Raw genomic sequence first — 23,004 nt, forward strand, 5'->3', positions numbered from 1 at the left:
AGCCACCACAACCTCAGGCCCTCCTCAGCTCCTGCTTGGAAAACAAATGCCTAATGATCTCTCTGCTCCAGTTTCTTCCCTCTCTAATCGATATTACACATAATTACTACACTGATAAGAGATTTAGAGCTGGAAGGATGCCTAAAATACATCTAGTCTAACATCTTCATTTAACAGATAAGGAAACTGAGACCCAGAAAGGCTAAGTGACTTGCTCTGAGTCACACAGCTATTTGTAGGATTCGAACTCAGGTCTTTCTGACTCCAGGTCATAATTCTATCTGTTATACCACCCAGCTGTCTCCATGCCGAAAGCACAGATCTAACCCATGCTTGAGAAGATCTAATGGAATTCTCTGACCTCAAGAACAAAAACCAAACAAACAGGGCAGCTAGGTGGCGCAGTGGATAGAGCACTGGCCCTGGAGTCAGGAGGACCTGAGTTCAAATCTGGCCTCAGACACTTGACACTTATAAGCTGTGTGACCCTGGGCAAGTCACTTAATCCTAATTACCTCACCAAAAAAAAAAAAGAAAGAAAGAAAGAAAGAAAGAAAAAAAGAAAGAAAGAAAGAAAAGAAAAGAAACAAACAAACACCAAAAACCAAGCTTCTATTTGGCATTTTAGTTTACCTTCCCAGGCTTTCAGCATATTTGTCTCCTATATTCCAGCCCAACTATCCTCTCTTCAGCTCCCCATCCATGATCTCCCATCTCCCACCTGGGTGACTTTCTTTGACTAGGCTTCTCCAGGAACTGGAATGTTATCCCCTCCTCATCTCTGCTTTTCAAAATCCCTGGCCTCCATCAAGGGTCACATTAAACTCACTACCTACACAAAAGGACTAGCTTTCCGGAGCTCCCCGGTTGCTAGTGCCCTAGACCATAAATTACCTTGTATATATCTTAATATTTACTTATCTCGTGTGTGGGTTGTCTTCCCCCAGAAAAATGTAAACTCCTCGGAGGGCAGGGGGTTGTTGTATCTCCTTTGTCTTCTTATTCCCAGAACATATCTGCAGTGTCTGTCTGGAGTCAGGGCTTATTAAATGTTTGCTTAATGGATGGTTATTCCTTTCACAAATATGTACTTATATGCAAAAGATCTGTGGTTTCATCAGCCTGGCTAATTCTTTGGGAGGAAACTCAGTTTACCTCAACCTGCCAAATGCTGAAGTGACTACTCTGTAACTTAGTCCATAAATGCTAGGGAGTTGTCTGAGCTACATAAACAAAACTTCTTGCTTCTCTGACATACACGCTCCTATTCTCTCTGTATGTATGTAGCATATACATATAGACCATACACATGTATGTTTTACACACGTGTATATATGTTTATGTATTTGTGTACATACAAGAACCTTCAACTTGATTTCTCTGCATCCACTCTTCCCCCTTTCTAGTCTTCCTCCACATAGTTGTCCTATTGAAATTCCTCAATCACACATCTGACAACATCACTCCTTTACTCAAGAAGCCTTAGTAGCTTCCCATCATCTTTAGGATAAAATAAAAATTCCTCTGTTGAGCATTAAAAGCACCTCACAAGCTGACTCCAGTATATATTTCCAGACTTATTATATCTACATACATATATGTGCATTCATAAATACACACATGTTTTACATGTATAAATATGTCTATTCAGATACATACATATGTATCTAGATCTATCTATCCTGATCTAGATCTCGATATGAATTAACTCTCCAAAAGGCTATTTTTTTTTTAGTGAGGCAATTGGGGTTAAGTGACTTGCCCAGGGTCACATAGCTAGTAAGTGTTAAGTGTCTGAGGCCGGATTTGAACTCAGGTATTCCTGACTCCAGGGCCGGTGCTCTATCCACTGCGCCACCTAGCTGCCCCTGCCAAAAAGCTATTTGATAAGAATATTACCCCAAACAGCTCTTCTTCCTGAGAGGTTACCAAGCTTTGGTTAAATCCAACACTTTCATTTTTCAGATGAAGAAATTAGGGCCCTGAGAGTTTAAATGATTTGCCCAGTAACACAGCCTGTTTTTCACATATCCAGAATGAGAACCTCAATTTCTAATTTGTGAGTTCACTGCTCTTTCCACCACACAACACATTTGGCGATTCCTCTCTGATGAGATTAAGACCAGAACCTATAAAAAACACAGACAGGCAGTGAAGTTTACTGGACCTTGAATTGGCGTTTGAGCCAGGAAACTTGGATTCAAGTCCTGTTTCTGGTATATACTCTGAAATCAGAAAAGCAATCCCTATCTTTATTTAAAAAATGTTTTCAAAGAATAGCCAAGATCCTTTCAGGGGAGTCTGTGAGGTCAAAACTATTTTCATAATAATAAGACATTGTTTATATAATCCATGTAAACAAAAGCTCTCTGGTGTCCTCAATAAGGTTTAAGAGTAAGGAGGGGCAGCTAGGTGGTGCAGTGGATAAAGCACTGGTCCTGGATTCAGTAGGACCTGAGTTCAAATCTGACCTCAGACATTTGACACCAGCTGTGTGACCCTGGGCAAGTCACTTAACCCTCACTGCCCCACAAAAAAAAGAAAAAGAGTAAAAGGGGGTCTTGGGACCAACTGAGAATCATTGCTATAGAACACTAGGAAGTTTACAACCCAAAATTAAATAATCATTGAAAAATATGTATTCTTGATTTAACAGGTTATGAAAGTAAAATGAAATGAAGTAATTAATGCCTAATGAAAATGGAAAGTTTTTTTTTTTTCTGCATGAAATCTAGACACGGGTTTTTCCCTTTTTTATCATGGATCTCTTTTGGCAGTCTGGTAAAACTTATGGGCCCATTCTTAGAATGTTTTTAAATGCATAAAGTACAAAGAAAACCAATTATACTGAAAAAAACCATACCTTTAAGAATAGAAAGTCCTACAGACTTTCTATTATCACTTGTAGTGATAAGATCCTCGAGCTATGAGTAAGAACACCCAGGTTCTAGTCCTAGATGTTAGGTGTCTTATCAATCAATTAAACATTGATTAAGTGCTTATTTTGTATCAGGCATTGTGCTGTGAGCTATGAATACGAAGACAAAAGTGAAATAATCTTTGTCCTCAAAAAGCTTACACTTGTGGGAGAGACAGAGAAAGACGAGGGATCACACTAAACTAATATGTTGTTATTCTCTTAATTTTATTTTAGCCATAGAGTATTTCATATTATAGTTATTTGTGTGTCACAATCCCATTCTAGAAAATGTCTACAAATCCAGAGGAAGTGGGACCTTTATCTTACCTAAATGTTGTATATTTCCTCCAGTGCAAACTCAGTCACTTAATGAATGCATGTTGAATTGATCAGTGTTTCTCCAATACAAGGCAGAGGGTATATATGTTGGTACTAAAAGAGTCATCCCCATTTATCAGGCAGAACTATCCCTCAAGTAGAAGGAACCATTTCATGAGGCGACCATAGCTTGTTAGAAATATTCCTTAAGGGTATCCAACTCGCTTGCTCTAATTCGAGCCTTACCCAATAACCTTCTGATATATGATTTGGTCTCCTGGGTGGTAACAACAACTAATATTTATATAGAGATTACATTTATATATGTGTCAGGAACTGTGCTAAAAATTTAACAATCATTATCTCATTTGATCCTCACAACAACCCTGGGAGGAAGGTACTATCATTGTCCCCATTTTATAGATGAGGAAACTGAGGCAAACGGAAGGTCACACAGCTTGTAAATTGCTTAAGGCCAAATCTGAACTCAGGTCTTCCTGACTGTAGGCCCAACACTCAATCCACCGTGCCACCTACAACAAAGGGAGTACTCTGAACAGGAGTCACTCTAATCCTACATTTAAAAGTAATATATTTTTCATTGTGGTTTAGAAATCTTTCATGTGCTTTGGGATTGCAGGAAGCAACTCCCTGGAGGTTGATCACCTCTGAGTGGGTTGATAAGATTCAGTCAGAAACCACAAAACTAAGAACCAGATGGTGATGATTCCACTAAGGTACAATAACCCTGGGAGGCGCATGGCCTGAAGCTACCTCACCCTTTTATGGAAACTGCCACCCTTGTTATTTTCATAAGACAAGGGAGTTACTGCTTCACTTTAAATCCAAAATTACGCCCTTACAACTTTTAAAAAATGCAGGTGATTATTTTATTATTAAAAGTCACTAGAATACATATATATATATATATATATACACACATGCACATAGACACACAAATAGACATATATACATACATACACATATTTATTTACTTATCTATCTAACTAATCTACAGCTATTCTACCAGCTGACTACCACAACTATGATACTATCAGCAGTGGGAAAGCTGCCCTAGTGAGTACACTTGCTAAAATGAAAAGTACAAAGCTGCCCCAAAATAACGTCCCATTGAAATTCTCAGTGCTAAGAAAAATTGTCGTTGTTCAGTCATTTCATAAGTGTCCAACTCTTTATGACCCCATTTGCACTTTTCTTGGCAAAGATATTGGAGTGGTTTGCCATTTCTTTCTCCAGCTCATCTTAAAGATGAGAAAACTGAAGCAAACAGGTTAAGTGACTTGCCCAGGGTCACACAGCTAGTAAATACCTGAAGGTGGCTTTGGACTCAGGAAGATGAGGAATCTTCCTGCCTCTAGGCCTGTGTTCTATCCACTGCACCACCTAATTGTCCCACTGAGAAAAATAAACATGAGAAAACCTGTTCCAAAAATGAACACTAGGAGATATTTACAACAGTTCTTTTCTCCATGGCCTTCTGACCCAACCCTTGGAGCAGATACTGGCCACATACTTTCAAGGATGTTCTGGACCCAGTGAACAGACTTTCTACAAAATATAAACAGAGATTCCTGGGTGACATGTTCTTATCAGTGAGGACAGTATTTATTGTGGTTGGACAAGACATAAATGTGTTAAACTGGAGCACACATGGATAACACTTTCAAAGTATTTTACAAGTAAGAGATTCTTCATAAACTAATTAATATTTTTAATTTTTCTAAAAATTCCTATACTCCTTTAGTACAAATTATTTGTGTGAAAGTATTGAGATTAATAACATTAAGAATTGAGACTAACAACACCCTACCTCTTGAATCAAAAAAACTTGTTTCATTGATTTCTACATTAAGTACCTATCATGTACAAGGCCCAGATTTTGAATTGCCTAAACCATATTATATATGTATCTGTACACACTACATGTATGTGTATATATGATACATATGCATGCATATACACATATGTGTACACATTAGCACCCATGAACAAAATTTTTAATGCCTGAATAAAACTGGTTTTTAAAAAGAAATCTTTTGATAACACAATTAAGGAGGAAGAAAAATGTTATCATGCTTTAGAATCATGTGGTCAGGTAAAATATGAAAACCTAAACACTACTATACTTGTATACATAGCAAGAAAAGACTAGGAGATATCTGAACCTAGAAATACAGCTTACTTTTTTTAAGGGCAGCTAAGTGGCTTAGCCCTGAAGTTGGGAGGACCTGAGTTCAAATCTCACCTCAGAGACTTACTAGCTGTGTGACCCTGGGCAAGTCACTTAACCTCAATTACCTTAAACATCTGGGTCTATCTCCAGTCATTCTGATATCTATCTTGCCAATTGGATCCAAATGGCTCTGGAGTGGAAAGTAAGGTTGGTGACCTTGCACAGCCCTACCTCACTTAAATCCAATTCACTGCAAGTCATGACATCACTCCAATGTCATGGTCCTCTTTGAGAATGAAGGACAAACAACTTAAAAAAAAATTAAAATGTGATAGGAGACTTACAAAAGAGACTTAAAGGGGAAGAGTTTCTTAAAGACATTCTAGCAGCTGCCTGGGGGACAAAAAGCATAGGATCTAGAGTTAGAAGTTCTAGGTTCAAATACCGATTCTGCTACTTATGAATTACTAGTATGAAGAACTTGAACTTCATACTATTTAAGATCCCTTCCAGCTTTGTTCCTAAGGATTTGAGAATACTACCTCTCTTATGATCCCTTTCTGTTTTGATACTACTCATAGTCTTTCGGGGCATCTGGTACAGCAGAAAGAGCAAGAGTTGGGGTCAGAGAACCTGGTTAGTAGCAGCTCTGCCACTAACTACCCTGTTTAACTTTGGTTAAGTCACATACCCTATCTGGGTCTCAGTTTCCTCATCTATAAAACAGAAGTTGGCCTACATGGCATCTAAGATTCCTTTCAGTGCTAAATAAATCTACTTTATCCTAAGATTGCCTTCCAACCTACTTTTCCCACTTTATCTGATACTACTTTTATTCAAATATTCTAAAGTCTCACAAAACTGGACAGCTCTTCTCCAGGGCGGTTCTATCCCCAATTCAGCTATTTGCTAACTTATCTGTCTGTCCCCTTCTCGCTTGGGTAGACTCCTCCACTCTCAAAATCTCCAATCAGTTATAGACCCTCCCTTCTTCAAGGCCCAACTAAGAAACAAATGTTTCCATAAAGCCTTCTCCTACAATTTAAGGTGAAAGTGATTACCTCCTTCAAATTTCTCCAGTTATTTTGCTTGGAGATCACAACTTATTTTCTCTCCCTTCTATCAGTTACTTTCTGACCATCTCATTCTCAAGAGTAGGGTTTATGTCCTATCTTTGTACTCTTCCTTGCACATAGTAGGTACCTAAGAAGTATTTGTTGAATTTGGTGTACTCACTAGATTAAAAATCCTTGGATGTCAGGACCTGGTCTCATTTATCTCTGTATCTCCCTCAGTGCCTAGCACACTCAGGACTCAATAAATACAGAATTTAAAGTAGCAGGAATATCCCCAAGCCAAATAAACAGGTCTGTTTGACAGTTTTAAATAAGACAGGTAATAAAGTCAGGCTTCCTTTGGTTCACTTCTCCTTTCCCCGCTCCTTGCCCCTTCCCTCCCCCGCCCCCGCCCCCTTCAGAACCACTCACTGAATATGAAGCCTTATTGACTTTACTGGGTAGTTTGTGTGTGGCTCTCCCTCCCTTTCTAGGAATTCCAGAGAAATTTCTGCCTTATACTTAGAAACAATAAGGCTATTAAATGCTGTAGACCGACTGACTACAAATCATGTGAATCTTTAATCCAACATAGACACTTTCCTGTAAAAACTGTTTCTAAGAATTGTTGAAGGGTTCCACTCTTGTGCCACCCCTCCACCCCCACCCCCTTTCCCTTTTTCGGTGAAGGGAGGGAGGGTGAAGGAAGAAGAGGTTTGTTGTTTCAAAAACACAGATTCCAAGGCCTGGAGTCACAAGGAAGAGAGAGAAGGCATTGCTGCTTACTGGGAGCTAGTTATTCATCCAGAAATACACGAGAAGCATCACCCCAAGTCCAGTCTCTCCCTCACAAAACCGAGGCGTTGTTTACATGCTTTAACTACATACTAAAAATATCTGTTTAGAAAAAGCTGGTATGTCACCAAACCATGCCAAAAATCCCAGTACTAACACAAATGGGCATACCAGCCATTTAATACAATATGTACACCCCCCGGGGGCTAAGGTGGTAGCCTTTTTATTTTCGATACAGTCTGTACTGAGGGAGAGGGCTGGTGCCATGGAGAATCTAAATGATCCCCAAAAGTTATTTATAATGGCTCTGGAATACTTTGCTTTTGTATGTGTTTCCACTTGAATATGGCCGTGTCAAGTAGGGAGAATTCACATATCTCACCAATCTAAGTACATGGAATTGTCCCTTAATGACTGAACCTACCCACCCACCCCCTGGCCTTTATATTTCACTCCTACAACTTGATATTGGTTACACATCTACACAGCTGCAATAATCTTATTTCTAAGGTTCCTCTGGAGGAAATGGAATCCAGGATTGCATTTTACAATCATTGGATATTAAGGGCGCAAGGTCCTTTAAAGATTAGTCCGACCTCTTCATTATCCATAGCTACAGAATTCAAGTGCCCCCTTCTTTAATGCAACACCCACATTCTACAAAGGACAAAATTTAAATGACTTCTTTAAGCTCACAAGTAATAAATGTCTTTTGCTTTTTGTTTGTTTTTTCAAGACCTGGGTCTCCCATGAGTAGCCTATACTAAAACACAGGGGCTACACATGAGCCTAATCCAGCTACTGATCCACAAGGGAGATTTAACTTGCTCCGTTTTCAACCTGGCCTGATTTGTCCCTCCCTAAGTAACCTGGTGCCCATCCCTAACCCCACCATGGGCTCACCATATTCATGCCAAATTTAGTGTGCCCAGCTCAGAATTCCTGAGTTTAAGAGATCAGTGGCCTTTTTCTCTCCAATCCCTCAGATTACCAGGGTACTCAACCACACCCACGATTTTAGTGGGTAAAGATTTGAACCCAGGTCCTGAGACTCCACAACCAGTGCCCTTTCCATTTTACCACACTGCCTACCTCAAAACTAAAGCCCAGAGAAAAAGTGATTGGCCCAAAGTTACCCAGTCAGTTAAATGGGACAGTTGTGACGAGAATTCCTCCACTTCTCATTCGAGAACCTCAGATTTTAAATTGAATTTCTAATGGTAAGCCACAGGAACCCTGGCTAGCTTTCTGACTTATGGGCTCATTGTTCAATCTTTCTCTGAACTTTAGTTTCCTTGGCTGTAAAACGAAAGGGTTTAGAATGGATTGTCTTTCTTTCAATTCAACATTTAGGAAGTACCTACTATATATGGGCCAGGCACTATACTAGAGATACAAATACAAAGATGACAATAGTTTCTGCCCTCAGGGGGCTTATATTCTGCTGGGGGCGGGGGGGAGGGGGGGTGTCAGTTATATGAACATAGGTAAGTGAACACAAGGTAATATGTTGGGTGGAGAAGAGAGGAAGGAAGGAAGAAATCACCAACAATTGCAGGCACCTTTCTGCTCATTCGTTTTGCAATTCTATCATTCTAATTACAAGAGTATGCTTGGAATAATTTCCTTCAATAATAGCATGAATTCTTGGGCACCAGTTAGCATAGAGTAGAAAAACAAGGAAAAGGGGAAGGAAGACAGTACTAAAATACAACTGGACAAAGCACAGCCCTGCCTCAGCAAAGATCTGAAGAACAATCTCAAATTTAAATGGAGAGGAAATCTATTTATGATCACAGAGCCCGAAAATACCCAAATGTAGCAAATATAAATATTACTAGTCCAGATACCCTGCTCCAACTGCTTAATCCTGTTAGTCCAATTGTCAGATTTTAACTACCCTTTACTATAAATATAAAGGCTTTATCCAAACCTTTATGATGTAGAAAAAAATATTGACAACTAGCCGTGGGACACTTGGGCAAGATATCTGATCTCTGTAAAACTCAGTATAATAAATAAAGTAAAATAAAGGGTATGGAATAGATAAAATTTGTAATCACTATGTCTCAAGAAGGCGGCTAAGTGTTGAAGTGGATAGAGCATCAGGCCTGGAGTCAGGAAGACATGAATTCAAGTCTAGTCTCTGATACTTTACTAAGCTGTGGGACCCTGGACAAGTCACTTAACCCTACTTGACTCAGTCTCCTCATCTGTAAAACTAGCTGGAGAAGGAAATGGCAAACTACTCCAGTATAGGACAACTAAGTGACACAGTGGATGGAGTGCTGGACCTGAAGTCAGGAAGACTAATCTTTGTAAATTCAAAGCAGGCCTCAGATACTCAATAGCTATGTGACCCTGGGAAAGACATTTAATCCTATTTGCCTCAGTTTTCTCGTCTATGAAATGAGCTGGAAAAGGAAATGGTAAACCACTCCAGTATCTGCCAAGAAAACCCCAATGGGGTCACAAAGAGTAAAGCACAACTGAAACAACTGAACAAAAACAAATCTGAAGAGCTGGATGGAATCTATACCTGAATCTAAACAGCTCTCCTCCATCTAAGTATGAATTATCATCATTATTATTATTACCCACAAAGCAGGATTTCAACAAATGTTTGACAGAACAACCAAGCTAATAAAATAAGTTTTACCGAATGGTGCAATCAAAATTTGGCAGAATGACTGCTGCTCACTGGTCTAATTTTTGTCATTTTCAGTAGACCTATCTATCTGGATACTCTTCTGCAGATTTCCTAATTGAAGGTATGAATCACCTGACCGATAATCCAATTTAAAAAAAAATCTAGTGGAGATGAGTCAGTGGCCTGGTCAGGCAAAGGAGCTGAGATATTTGCTTGACTGCATCTGGCAAGGTTCCAGCAAGGAGGTACTATGGGGATTACACAGAGGTCTTACCCGTTAATAAGTAGTTTTAAAAGAGCTTATACAAATCACTACTTAAAGTAAAACAAGTCAATTCTGCTTTCTAAATTTCTATTTCAAAATGAAAGTCTGGCCATCAACTATTTTATCTGGCTAGTATTCCCAATAATGAAATACATTTTGTGGAATGTTCACAAATTTTGTTAAAATAGGTAACCCCCTTGGGTTACCATGCCCCTCCCCCAAATGCCCCTTTACCAAGGTATCTTGAAGAAAGGCAGAGTTCTTCCAGTGGACCTTAAATTAAATATATATATTCTTAGCAAACAGCTTGTCATTCTTATATGTGTGTGTGTGTATACATATAATAGCAAAACTTTTGTAACAAATATATATGGGAGAAGGGGAAGAGAAAATAAATTTATGTTCATTGAAAAAAAAATTTCTAAAAAAAAGAGTTGGTAAAGATTATCCAGTGGCCCATCCTACCTGGTATGCCAGATATCCAACTGTTCTTCTCCATGACAAGGGAAGCCTCTGTGTGAGAGGAGAGACTGGAAGTTCCATTAACAGTGCCAGGCAGGACAGAGGTACAAGTCAATACAGAGCCGGAGGTCAAAACAAAGAGAAATCAACCAATGCCCAGAGCACTCAAGAGGGGCTTTTCCCTTAAGCTAACACACAGTCCAATCAGGAGGCAGCAAACAAGCTCAGAGAAGAGTTTAGGCTACTGCAGTGTCCAGGTGTGAAGTCACAGGTCAATGACCCTGAGATAAGCAAAATGGGATCAAAGAACAGGATTTACCGGAGTTAAGCAGTTAGTCTCTCGGCCATTGGTTCTATCTAACCTCAATCGTGCCCTCTCTTCTTTCTGCCCTGAAAAACGTCTATTTTTTTATGTCTTCCTATGGCATTCCCCAAACAGGGGTTCAAAACCTTCCCCTCCGCTCTCTCAAGCTCCCTACTGTAGCCTTCCACTCTCCCAAAAGCCAATCATCTTAACCTCTCTTTATCCTCTCTGTGCCTGCTCCCCTCTGGCCCCGGCTTCTTTCCCTCTGGCCTCAGAAGATGAGGCAGCCTACCTCCTTGCCAAAGTTAACCTCTCCACTTTGTCTTTGATGACCTCCCCTCAGTGGTGGGAGGGGCAGCTGTTTTAAGTAGGGAGGCTGGGCTGGTTTCCCTTTTGGGGCTGGGGGGTAGGGAGGCTGGACTTACATCATAGATTTGGTTTTCTTTGGTTTCCAGAGGCATAAAAAGAGGCTTTAGCAGAATTCCCAGTACCCTGTGGAAGCCTTCCCAACCCAGCGTGGCTGGCTGCCTTGGTCAATGTGGAATAGTTTTATCTGAATTACTATCTTTTTTAGCCTTAGGAACTGGATCCTTTTTATCCTTTGTCTGAGTAAAGTCTATTGTATTGCAGAAATGCTAGTTGACTGGCTGTATTTTGTAATCCACAAGTGCCTCAAAGCATTCTAAATCTAGGCCAGGAATAGTCAGTCAGTCCAATCTCCTGGATGACCTTGTTCCTTTTTAATGCCTCAGATAATTTATAAATTGTCTTATCCCTAGGCAAATTATTTAAGCCCTCAGCCTCAGTTTCCTCATCTGTAAAAGGAAGGGGTTGGACTTAATGGCCTTTAAAGTTCCGTTTTACTCTAAATCCATGCTCTTAAAATCTAAGAAAGTGATGGTCCCATGATTCTAAACCAGATAAGCAACACTGGTATTAATGACTATGCAATATGTCTTTTGCCACGACCAGAAGATTGGGATCACCGGAAACATTTCTCAATTTCCCAAATGCAATACAGCCTAGTTCTTTCAACTACTCATTTAAGCGCTTAGCTTATTTTTCCATATTCAGTAGGGAGGGGAAAAAAGGATGATGGGTAGAGAGATGCATTCATGCACCAATTAAACAAGGTGCCAAACCAGCTGCGTGTCTGAGTCTGGAATTAATATTTTTCAACCACTTTGTTTTTGCAATGTCAATGGTTATGCCAATCTCATAAGTTATGGATTTCACTGAGGTAGATTTACTACATTTTGAGAGCTTTGTGTAATTAATTTGATGGCATATGTAATAAATAGTTGGAGAACCTGACAATCAAAAGAGAATCCTTTTGTTTGGACAGTACAGGACATCTAGTTACATTGGTTAATGTCTTAGAAAAGCCTGTTTTACATCTTGTTTAATGCCACTCCTCAGTTTTCTGCAGAGTTGTATTGGATAGCTTCATGGCTCAGTCAGTGGATAGAGCCATGGGCCTACAATCAATCTAGGCTCAGACACTCACTAGTTGTGTGACTCTGGGCAAGTGACAATCTTTTTGCAATTTCCTCATCTGTAAAATAAGGTTAATAATAGCAACTACCTCATAGGGTTGTTGTGAAGATCAGTGAGGCAATATCTCTAAAGCTCTTAGCGTCTGGCATATAGTAGGTGCTGCATAAATGCCAGCTATTATGGTATATCATCGGGATATGGGATAGGGACTGAACCTATGATGACACTAATACAGGTAATCTCAGAATGTCTGGATGAGGAAATTATACAATGTAGGAAACATGTATTCTAATACTTATAATATTAGAGGAAGAGTACTGAGAGGTTAAGTCAATAAACATTTATTGGGGCAACTAGGTGGCACAGTGGATAGAGCACCGGCCCTGGAGTCAAGGAGTACCTGAGTTCAAATCCGGCCTCAGACACTTAACACTTACTAGCTGTGTGACCCTGGGCAAGTCACTTAACCCCAATTGCCTCACTAAAAACAAAACAAAACAACAACAAAAAAAACATTTATTAAACACTATGCTAAGCACTAAGGATACAAATATGGAAAAGAGAGTTCCTGCTCTCAAGGCTCTTACAATCTCAGGTAAGTGCATCTTTGTGTATTTCAGGAAGGAAGGAAGGGACAGAGCAAAGGATGGTTGATACAACACACCACTCCTGAAGTCACCCATCTCTACCATGACAAAAGTGTGCTTCATTATTTCTTCTCAGGGGCTGAAATTGGTTGCTGCGATTCATCTGAATTTGGCTGCCTTTTTAGTATTACTTCCATTTACATTACAGTAGTCATTACGTATGCTATTCTCCTTGTTCCCCTTTCTTCACTCTTCATTGGTTCATAAAGGTCTTCTCATGTTCCTCAGAAGTCTTCATATTTGTTATTTCTTATGGTTCAATAATATTTTGCTATATCTACAGGTAGTGGCGGGTAGCAGCAGCAGCAAGAGTAACAATCTAGCATTATATATCACTTTAAAGTCTACAAAGTACTTTCTCTACCTATGTTATCTCATTTGGACAATTCTCTGAGGTAGGTCCTATTTTTATCCCCATCTTACATCTGAGAACACTGAAGCAGTCAGTGGTGCACTGCAGCTACTTCCTACTGACTCCAGAGCCATTCAAAGTGTGAGCATTTACCACTCAGCAAACACTACAAATCAGGTCTTGATCTATTGTTGTGCTGATTTGTCAAGAGTTAAGAAAGTGATGGGGAAAATGCAAATAAACCAGACTGAGTTTAAAAGTGCATTATCCCCACAGTCACTTTCCCTCTCACCTCTCAGTCAGTTGTTAAATGTTAACCAGCAGCTAGTGGATAGAGTGTAGAGCTTCAAGTCAGGAAGACCCAAGTTCAAATTCGACCTCAGACATTTTGCTAGCTATGTGACCCTGGGCAAGAACTCAACCCTGTTCGCCTCATCTGTCAAATGAGCTGGAGAAGGAAATGGCAAAACGCTCCAAAATCTTTGCCAAAAAAAAAAACAAAAAAAACCCAAAAAGGATCACAAAGAGTCAGACATGACTGAAAAACAACTCAACAACAACCAGCACATCCCTCAGACACAGTGTCTTCAGAAGCATTCAAACTCAGGTCATCTTGACTCCAAGTCCATGGTGTCATCTAGTTTTTTGGGGTTTTCCTCCCAATATAATAACTGCCATTATAAATAATCTGGAGGACCCAGAGCCCTTTATCCTCATTGGCACATATCAACTCTGTCATGTACAATATAAGACCTTGGGCAATCGATTAAGCTCTATACCTCATTCTTCTCATCTGTAAGATGAAGAGTTTGAACTAGACTATCTCTAAGGTCCCTTCCAGATCTAAATCAAGAATTAAATAATTTTTCAAAACCTAAGCAGCTATGCCTTTGGTGATGAACCCAATTTTTAGGTGTGTGTGTACATATATATGCATATATACACACACACACACACACACACACGTGTGTACCTACACATGTACAAATACATACATACACACACACACATCAACAGAAAACAAGTGTTAGCAGAGCTATGTCACTGCCACTCATCTATTATATAAAATCTAAGAGTTAATTAGCTTTTTTCTGAATTTTAAAATGTGATATTAGTCTGAAGCTACTTTTAACAGAGAGAACTGCAGGAATGATGAGATCATCAATAACAGAAACAAAACATTTTTTTCTTAATGAAATGTAAGTTTGAATTAACTTTTCAATGTGAGATTACTACTATAAAATGAGAACTAATTAAAGTTATAAACTTTGAAAATATCTTCAACTTCAATATATTGAATGAAGGAGTATTCACAGATGGTTTAACATCGGTTACCCCCATCATAAGTTGAGAATAACAGATTTCAAAAAAAATGCAATCAAAATTGATGATAGGAATAAAAACATTGAAGCATGAATTACCTAAGCAAAGGCAGTAAATATTTCCAGCCCTTTGTTGTTGTTGTTTTCCGATAATCTCGATATCAAGGTCATTTTCATTGTTGAGTTTATAACCTCTGTGTGGCAGATAACGATTTAAGAGGCTGGTCTCAAATCCCAGCTCTGACTCTTTTTATCTCTGTCTATTTCACAGGGCTAGGCCTCACCTTCTAGATGATCTGAAGCCCCCTCCAGCCCTAAATTTATGAGCCTATAATCCTTCCATAAAGCCAACTAAAACAAATTCTAAGATTTAAAGATTGAATCAGTGTTTGCTGATAATTTGTGTGTGTGTGTGTGTGTGTGTGTTTTTAAAAAGAAAGTCCTTCCACTCACTAGCTAGAAGTCATTTAAGCACCTGGATTTATAAGGGATTGTTGAAGTGATAAAGCCGTTTTTCATTGGCAAAAGGAGAGAAATTCTTTTCTAACTCTGAACTAATTAACTCTAAATTGATCCATTGTTTGGGAATTCAAAAAATAGAGAAGGATATAGATATAGATATAGATATAGATATAGATATAGATATAGATATAGATATAGATATAGATATAGATATAGATATAGATATAGATATAGATATAGATATAGATAGATATATCCTTTCTGGTTATGTAAGTTTTTTTAAAAGGCAAGATAAAAATTTTATCTAGCTACACAAAGTAATTTTTTCCCCAAAATATTTAAATCTTTATTTTGTTGTTGTTTTATAATCCATTAAAGTTCCCTTCCTTCAAGGCTCTCTGGTGTCACATTCACGTGAAGCTCTCTCTGATTCCTCCTTGTGACACCACAGTTAAAAGCCATCTCTTCGGGGGCAGCTGGGTGGCTCAGTGGATAGAGCACCAGCCCTGGAGTCAGGAGTACCCGACTTCAAATTCGGCCTCAGACACCCAACACCCACTAGCTGTGTGACCCTTGGCAAGTCACCTAACCCCAATCGCCTCACTAAAAAACAAAAAAACAAAACAAAAAAAAAAGCAATCTCTTCCTTCCTCCAATGACTCATAGAACAATGCCTGTTTTTCTCCATCTCACTTTTTTTACTCTCTCTGAATCAATTATTTGTATCTTTTTTTTTTTTACAAAGTAGTATTTTGAGTTTCTTACATTCCTGTTAGTGAACTACTTCAGGTTGCTTTGATAAATGAAAACCGTATTCATTTTTCTTATTTTAATGGAAAGGTAACTAATGAAATAATAGCAATGGGGCAGTAAATATTGTTTGATAAAGTAGAGAGAGTCCTAGAACAAAAATCTAGGCTCTAGTTGCTACTATAGACATTTGGCTGGTTATTAACTATATGACCTTGAGATCTAATGAGATCCATGGCACTACAAAGATATGACTCTTCCAGCTCGAAATCCTCTAATTCTATATAAAATACTGTTAAAATGTAAAGCACTGTAATACAACTGTTAGCTGGTATGATCATGCCCACTAAGACTGCAGATCTCTTGGGGGCAAAGATTGTCTTTAGATACCAACGACTCACTTATAGGTAACTTATCTGGTAACCTCAGTTGTACTAATATAGATACAAAGTAAACCCCCTCACCCTACCCCCCCCCCCCCGCAAAAAAAAGGAAACGAAAAATTAAATCTTCCTTCACATCAAAGCTCCTGAACTTGACTTAGAGAAGAACCTCTCAATCCCTCTCTCACACAGAATCTATTTACTCTAACTTTGGATACACATGTCAAGATCAGACATCCAACTTTTGAGTCTACACCTGAGAAATGGTAAATCAGAAGATGGAGAAAAGGAAATATAAAGAGAGTGACAGAACCAATAAAGACAGATGGAAGCCAGACAGGAGGTGGAAAAACTAAAGAAAGCAGATATTAGAACTGAAAAACAAAGGCCAGGGCCATTTATTTTAGGAGCCTATAACCAAACACACCTCAGAGGGTCCAGAGGGCACTGCTGTAGTGTAGCACAGTACAATAATAAATGTTAATGAGGATGCCTCTAAGTCAATTCAAAAAAAGAATTAATTTTTTTCCTCTCAGCTTACATACTCTGTTTAAGAAGATAAGACAAATGTGGTAAATATATTTTAGAAAGTTTTTTTCTAATAAAATACAGTAGCCAACAATAAATTTTCTTAAATGCTAAAAAGTATTAGATAAATTAGGTGTTTGACTGTGGGAATACAGAGGGAGAATATGACCAATGAGACTGGAGAGATCAGTTGGAGGGAGGTTGTATGAGGCTTTTGTGAGATAACAGGAGCCACTGGAGTTGACTCACCTGGTCAGGTCTGTGGAACATGGCCCGGGGTGGGGAATGGCCTGAGGCAGGGAAGACCAAGATTGTTGCAATCATCTAAGCAAGAGGCAAAGAAAACCTGAACTGTGTAAGTGCAGAGAAGGAGGCGGTCAGATGTGAAAAGATACTGTCAAGGATGAAATAGCAAGATTTGTCAACTGACTGGTTATGGGAGGGAAGAACTGGGATAGAAACAAAACATAGATTGGGTGTAGGGGAGTAAAAAGAGTGAAAAGAAGAAAAGCTTTCTGGTAATGACAGGTCTGAATCCACAAAACTCAGGATAGAAGGAAGCTCCTTCAAAGAGACTAAGATGAGCATGAGAAGGAACCTGTAGTAGAAGAAATCTACCCAAATCCTTTCTTTAAAAAGTGACTGGTTACTTACTTTGTAAAAGGACAGACAGAACAGCGTAATGGACAAAGTAACTGAGCTTGAAATCAAAAGACGACAGTTTAAGTCTTGAATCTCAATTTGGGGGCCAGAGGGATGAATCTTTCTGAGCCTCAGTTTCCTCATTCAACAAATACTTACAATAATACTACACCACCTGCTGCACAAAGTTGTAAGGCTTGAGGAGATGAACGAGGCTGAGTACCTGGTTGTCATAAAGTCTAACACAAATGTGAATTATTATCATAAAAACTCAGCCTCTAAAAGCCTAGAATTCTACATGCCAAGCACAAAAAACAACAACAAAGGAAATCCTCAAAAACATTCCCAGGAAATTAAGACTAAGGTTGCCTTTAGCTTCAAAGTTCAAAGAAACCCTATTATTGAAGTGTTTGTCAAATTTACTTCCAAATATTATCAGTGAAAAATGTAAAGACTTCATTTACACTTAGAAGAAAACTGAGCCCTGATTCAAAATCCTTACCTACTTCCAAAATAAACCCGGGGGAATCAACCAAGAATCAACCTGATTTTTTAAAATAAATTTCCTTGCTTGGTCTTCAAAGTAAAATATTTGTTGGGTTTTTTTTTTTCTAAATTGCTGCTTAAAAGAGCCTGTTAATAAAAGGTTCTTTAAACTCTCCAGGAATACAAGTTCAAAGCCAGAAATTCAATTCCTTCCTACTCCTACCAGAAAACAATAATGTCTACTAAAGTGTGTCAGGAGGGAGGAAAAAAAAAACACAAAACTAAATCACTCTTAATGAATGGTATAGGAAAAAAAGGAGGCCTTTCACCATGGAGCAAAATGGAATCAATTCCAAAAATGTGAGTAGACATCTCCAAGTCTTATCCCTTCATTCTCTACAGGCAAGGCTGTTTTACTACTCAGCCCCAAAGATCTAGAAACAGTTTAGGGGTGTTCCTAAGAGGCCTATGCCTGCCTTTACCCTATGGGTAGGTGCTGTGAGGCAGAATCAAATGAGAAAACTTGCAATTTTGGCCATACTGGAGTATAAAGCTAAGGAAATAATAGGTTTGGAGTGGGGGAAGGGGGAGGGAGAAGGTTAGTAGGCTTTTGATTTGGAGATGTGATCCTGGAGAATGGTTTTAATTGAGGCAGAATTCAGATTTTAAGGGGCTGAAACAGGTAGTAAGGAAACAGAAGCAGTTAGTATAGCTTGCCCTTGCCCCTTCTAGAAGGTTGGCACTGAAATCAGGGAGAGGAAAAGGTGAGACAGCTTGAGAGGACAGCTGAGTTCTGGTTAGGACAAGAGAAAACCAAACACACGTGTAGGCACAAGGGCAAAGAGCCTAAAGAGAGATTCAGGATGAGATAAAGGTAATGAATGACTGCAAAGTCACTGAGGAAACATCTGGGGACAGGATGGAGAGGTTAGCTAGCGCCAAAGGAAAAGACGATGCTTAGTGTGGAGAACAGACCATCAGGTGAAGCAGGAGAGCTGTTTTTAAGCATTTGAAAGGTAGTCACATGAAAGGCAGGATAGACTTGTTAGGCTTGGCCCTAAAGGATACATAAGTAATCAATGAAAATTGCACAGTGGCAAATTTAGGGCTGATATAAAAGAAAACTTCCTAACAGTCAGCACTATCTAAAAATAGGACATGCTATCTTGGGAGGTAAATGGACTCTATTTGGCCCATTCTCTCACCCCCATTGGAAGTCTTCAACACAGGCTGAATGAGCACTGGTTGGACATGTGGTGAGAGAGTTCTTGTTCATATGTGGGTTGGGCTTGGTGACCTCTTCCAAATCTTTAGATTCTCTATTAGATTATAAGCTCCTTGAGGCTAGGGCCTTGCCTTTTGCTTCTTTTTGTATCCACAGCCTTAGCAAAGTGCCTGTTACATAGTAGGTACTTTATAATATTTACTGATTGATTGACTCAACTGGAAAATGTAAGGACAGAGAAAAGTTAAAATGCAGTTGAGGATGAACATAAAGGATGATCTTGATCATTCAGTAAGCATCATATTAAACATCTGATTTGTATCAGGCACTGGACATATACAGATACACTGCTGAAAGTAAACACAGGACAGGGGAGAGGTAGAAGTTTGAAGATAAAAGTCTGCAATAACTACTGGGATGAATGGGATTCATAGGACATCTTGACTATTATATAATCTCTAGTGGCACAATGAAAAGAGATTGGAGGATCTAGGACCAACTCCTATCTCCCATTGGTAAGTTCTACTTTGGGGAAAGGGCTTTGTCCTTCTATCCCTCATTCCTCTTAGGGCTTCAGCATCAAGTTCCCCCTTCATCTCCTTACTGAGTATAGTCTTCCCCCATTAAAATGCAATCTCCTTGGGCCACTAGGGCACAAGCCCTAGTGTCAGGAGGACCTGAGTTCAAATCTGGCCTCAGACACTTAACACTTACTAGCTGTGTGACCTTGGGCAAGTCACCTAACCCCAATTGCCTCACTAAAAAAAAAAAAAGAAAAAAGAAAAAAAGATATCAATGGCCTACCCAAGGCCTCATTTTTAGCATATTTTGCATTTGGTCCCTCAACAACAGCATTCTATTCTAAGGTTAGATTTGGTTTTGTTTTGATGCCCCTTGGTTCTCCCATGAGTCTCATTATCCTTGAAAACTGGCTCAACTGTGCTTCCCCATAGATTCACCTCCATGTCTGCTCTGGCATCCCATACTGCTCTAAGTGGTTTAAGATGTTTTATTTCTGCCACTTGAACAAGGAACACATCTGGGCATCCGTCAGAAGGAGGAAAGTCATTTATTCAGTTTTCATACAAAAGTCATCACCTCTTCAGATGACACAAGACCTTATGAGACAATCTGCCCTAAATTGTTATCACTAAGAAATGGTCAGCTTTGAGTGTTGTTTTTCTTTCTTTCCTTCTTTCTTTCTGACTCTTTTTTCTTTCTTTCTGTCTCTGTCTTTCTTTTTTCTTTCTTTCTTTCTTTGTTCATTCATTCATTCATTCATTCATTCATTCATTTTAATCCCCTTGGTCTGGGCTGAAATAGAGGCTGGTCCAAAATCACGAAGATAAAGAACTGTATGGTGGTGACAAGTCCAAGTTCATTCATGCAAATACTGACCGAGCCTCTAGGTGTCAAACAAATTCCTTCTTTCCTCTGCCTTGATTCAAAGGCGAGTCAGGTCCAGGAGGAATCGAATCTGCTTGTCTCAGTGAGAACTAGGCCTGCTAGAAGCTATTTTAAGATCACTATATATAGAAAGGGATATGGCAAATAGTGACAGAATGCAAGTCAAACAGAAAGGCCTAAAGAGAGAGGCTATACCAAAGGACTGTGGAGGGGGTGGTGATGGTGATAGTAGACCAAGGGTGGTAGGTAATGATAAGGAAGTGAGAATGAGTCCCTCCCAGACCTCCCTCCTAAACTCTTTTTTTTTTAATTTATTTTATTTTATTTTTAGTGAGGCAATTGGGGTTAAGTGACTTGCCAGGGTCACACAGCTAGTAAGTGTTAAGTGTCTGAGGCTGGATTTGAACTCAGGTACTCCTGACTCCAGGGCCGGTGCTCTATCCGCTGCGCCACCTAGCTGCCCCCCCCCCCCTCCTAAACTCTTAAACCTAGCTAGTTAGTGCTTCCTTTTTTATGCTGGCTTTCAATGTCTCATTGGCTTCCCTCACCCCTCAGATTAATGCTACCAAGACTGCATGCAATACCTAACAAAAAATGGGGAGGGGAGGTGGCAGGATTGGCTTCTGGCCTACTGGAATTTCCATCTTTTAAACTTTTCATCTGCCTTGATTTTTTTCCATTTGAAAAGGGTCACAGACAAAACCTTATCAGTCAAGAGAAAGTCCCTAATCTGTCTTCACATTGAAACTTCTTCCCCACCAGGAAAGTTTAGAAGAGAGATATTCAACTCTGTCCCTGGGTGAATTTCTTATTCAGAAACAAAGAAGGATAACATCTGAGGGCTAATATTTGTTTTTAAAAGGAGGTTGCTACTTTTTCTTAAGCAAAAGAAAGAGAGCCCTTAACCCCAAAGGATTAACTCCAAGCTCCAGTCAGTCCCCTTGGTAGAAGGTAAATTAATTTAGAGTCCCCAACCCCCAGGGAGTTCTAATTGCCCCAGGTCAGGTTTTTTAACTTTTTTGTGTGTCATGGATTTCTTTGTCAATCTGGCAACACTTCTGGGCTTCTCCTCGGAATAACATCTTTAAATGCATAAAAGAAAATCTATAGGATTACAAGGGAAACCGATGATACTGAAATGCAATTATCAAAATAGTTTAAAAGCAAGTTTCTGAACTCCAGGTTAATAATCCTTGGGTCTAGAGGGCAAAGAGAGAGGGAAAAAAATCTGTGTGGAATCTCTGATAGCTCGGAACCTAGTATGACCTACCCAGAGGGCTCTAATTTATGTTCTAGAGCATCTGGAACCATTTTGGGTATACAAGTGTGATGAAGGGATGGGCCCCAGTCCAGGAGACACCTCACTGGAAGTATGCCAGGCTGTGGGGAATGCCAAGTGGCCTGGTGCCCCTCCTGGCAAACTGTCTAAGTGCATCCTGGGGAACACTAAGCCATCAGGGCCACTGAATAATTTATAGTCACCTACTAAAGTCAGAGAGAGGGGAGGGGGGCATGAGGCCTAAAGGTAGACTAAAAGGACCTAGCTTTTAATCTTCCTTTGAAGATGGCACAGTCTTCAGGGATACAAGAGAACAAGGTAGAGGAACCATTGTTCACTCACAGAAAGTTTTTTCCTCCCTATCCCTTTTCTATAATCAAAACATTCTATATCTTTTCATCCTTGACCCTTCCTTTCCAATATGTTTCCACTCCTTTCATAGCAGCAGAGTGATAGCCAAAGGCTCATGAGCAAAACATCACTGCCTGTCTTTTCCACTTACTTCATTATCTGGACCACCATCTCATTTTCCTCACTAACAGAGATAATAGCAGCCATGCTCTCTATCATGTGAAGGCCTGTCTTCTCTATTTTAAATGCAAACAAAATATAAGAATCCCTCCACCATTTACTCCAAAGTACCACAAAACAAATATCTTTTTTTAATACTTATGTACTAAGTTCTCATCCGATTGTATTTTACTATATCCAAACTCTAATGTGTACAATTCACCTTGGAGACTGGCTAATATCTGAGTTACCCCAGAACATACCAAATAGCCATATATATGAAGGTCCTGGATATAAAAAATATAGAGGCAAACCCCACAACCCCGTAGGATCAATTTTTACCGACTCCTCCAACATTTATAGGATGCCTACTATGTGCCAAGCTCTATGGTATAATGACAGCTTTACTTTCCACCGTTTCATAGATTTAGAGATAGAAGAAACCTTAGTAACCATCTAGTCCAAACCCCTCATTACAAAGATGAGGCTCAGAGAGGTTGTGATTTGTCCAAGCTGATATAGGTTGTAGTTATCAGAGTCAAGACTCAGAC

The 23,004-nt window shown here is 39.4% G+C and overlaps 1 protein-coding gene across 3 annotated transcripts in view; it reads right to left on the bottom strand.

Annotated features, from left to right (window-relative positions):
- The window catches only part of GRB10 (growth factor receptor bound protein 10), a 278,346-nt gene that overhangs the window by 234,295 nt on the left and 21,047 nt on the right, over positions 1 to 23,004 (bottom strand). Inside the window, exon 1 of one of the 3 annotated variants that reach the window (XM_043971125.1) lies at positions 10,663 to 10,734. The exons of the other annotated variants lie outside the window; for them this stretch is intronic. The gene's annotated coding sequence lies outside the window, so the exon portion shown is untranslated. Of the gene's footprint in view, positions 1 to 10,662; positions 10,735 to 23,004 lie in introns of those variants that run through there. 3 annotated transcript variants of the gene reach the window in all.

This window comes from Dromiciops gliroides, chromosome 1 (genome assembly GCF_019393635.1).
Source record: "Dromiciops gliroides isolate mDroGli1 chromosome 1, mDroGli1.pri, whole genome shotgun sequence".
Classification (NCBI taxonomy): Eukaryota; Metazoa; Chordata; class Mammalia; order Microbiotheria; family Microbiotheriidae; genus Dromiciops; species Dromiciops gliroides.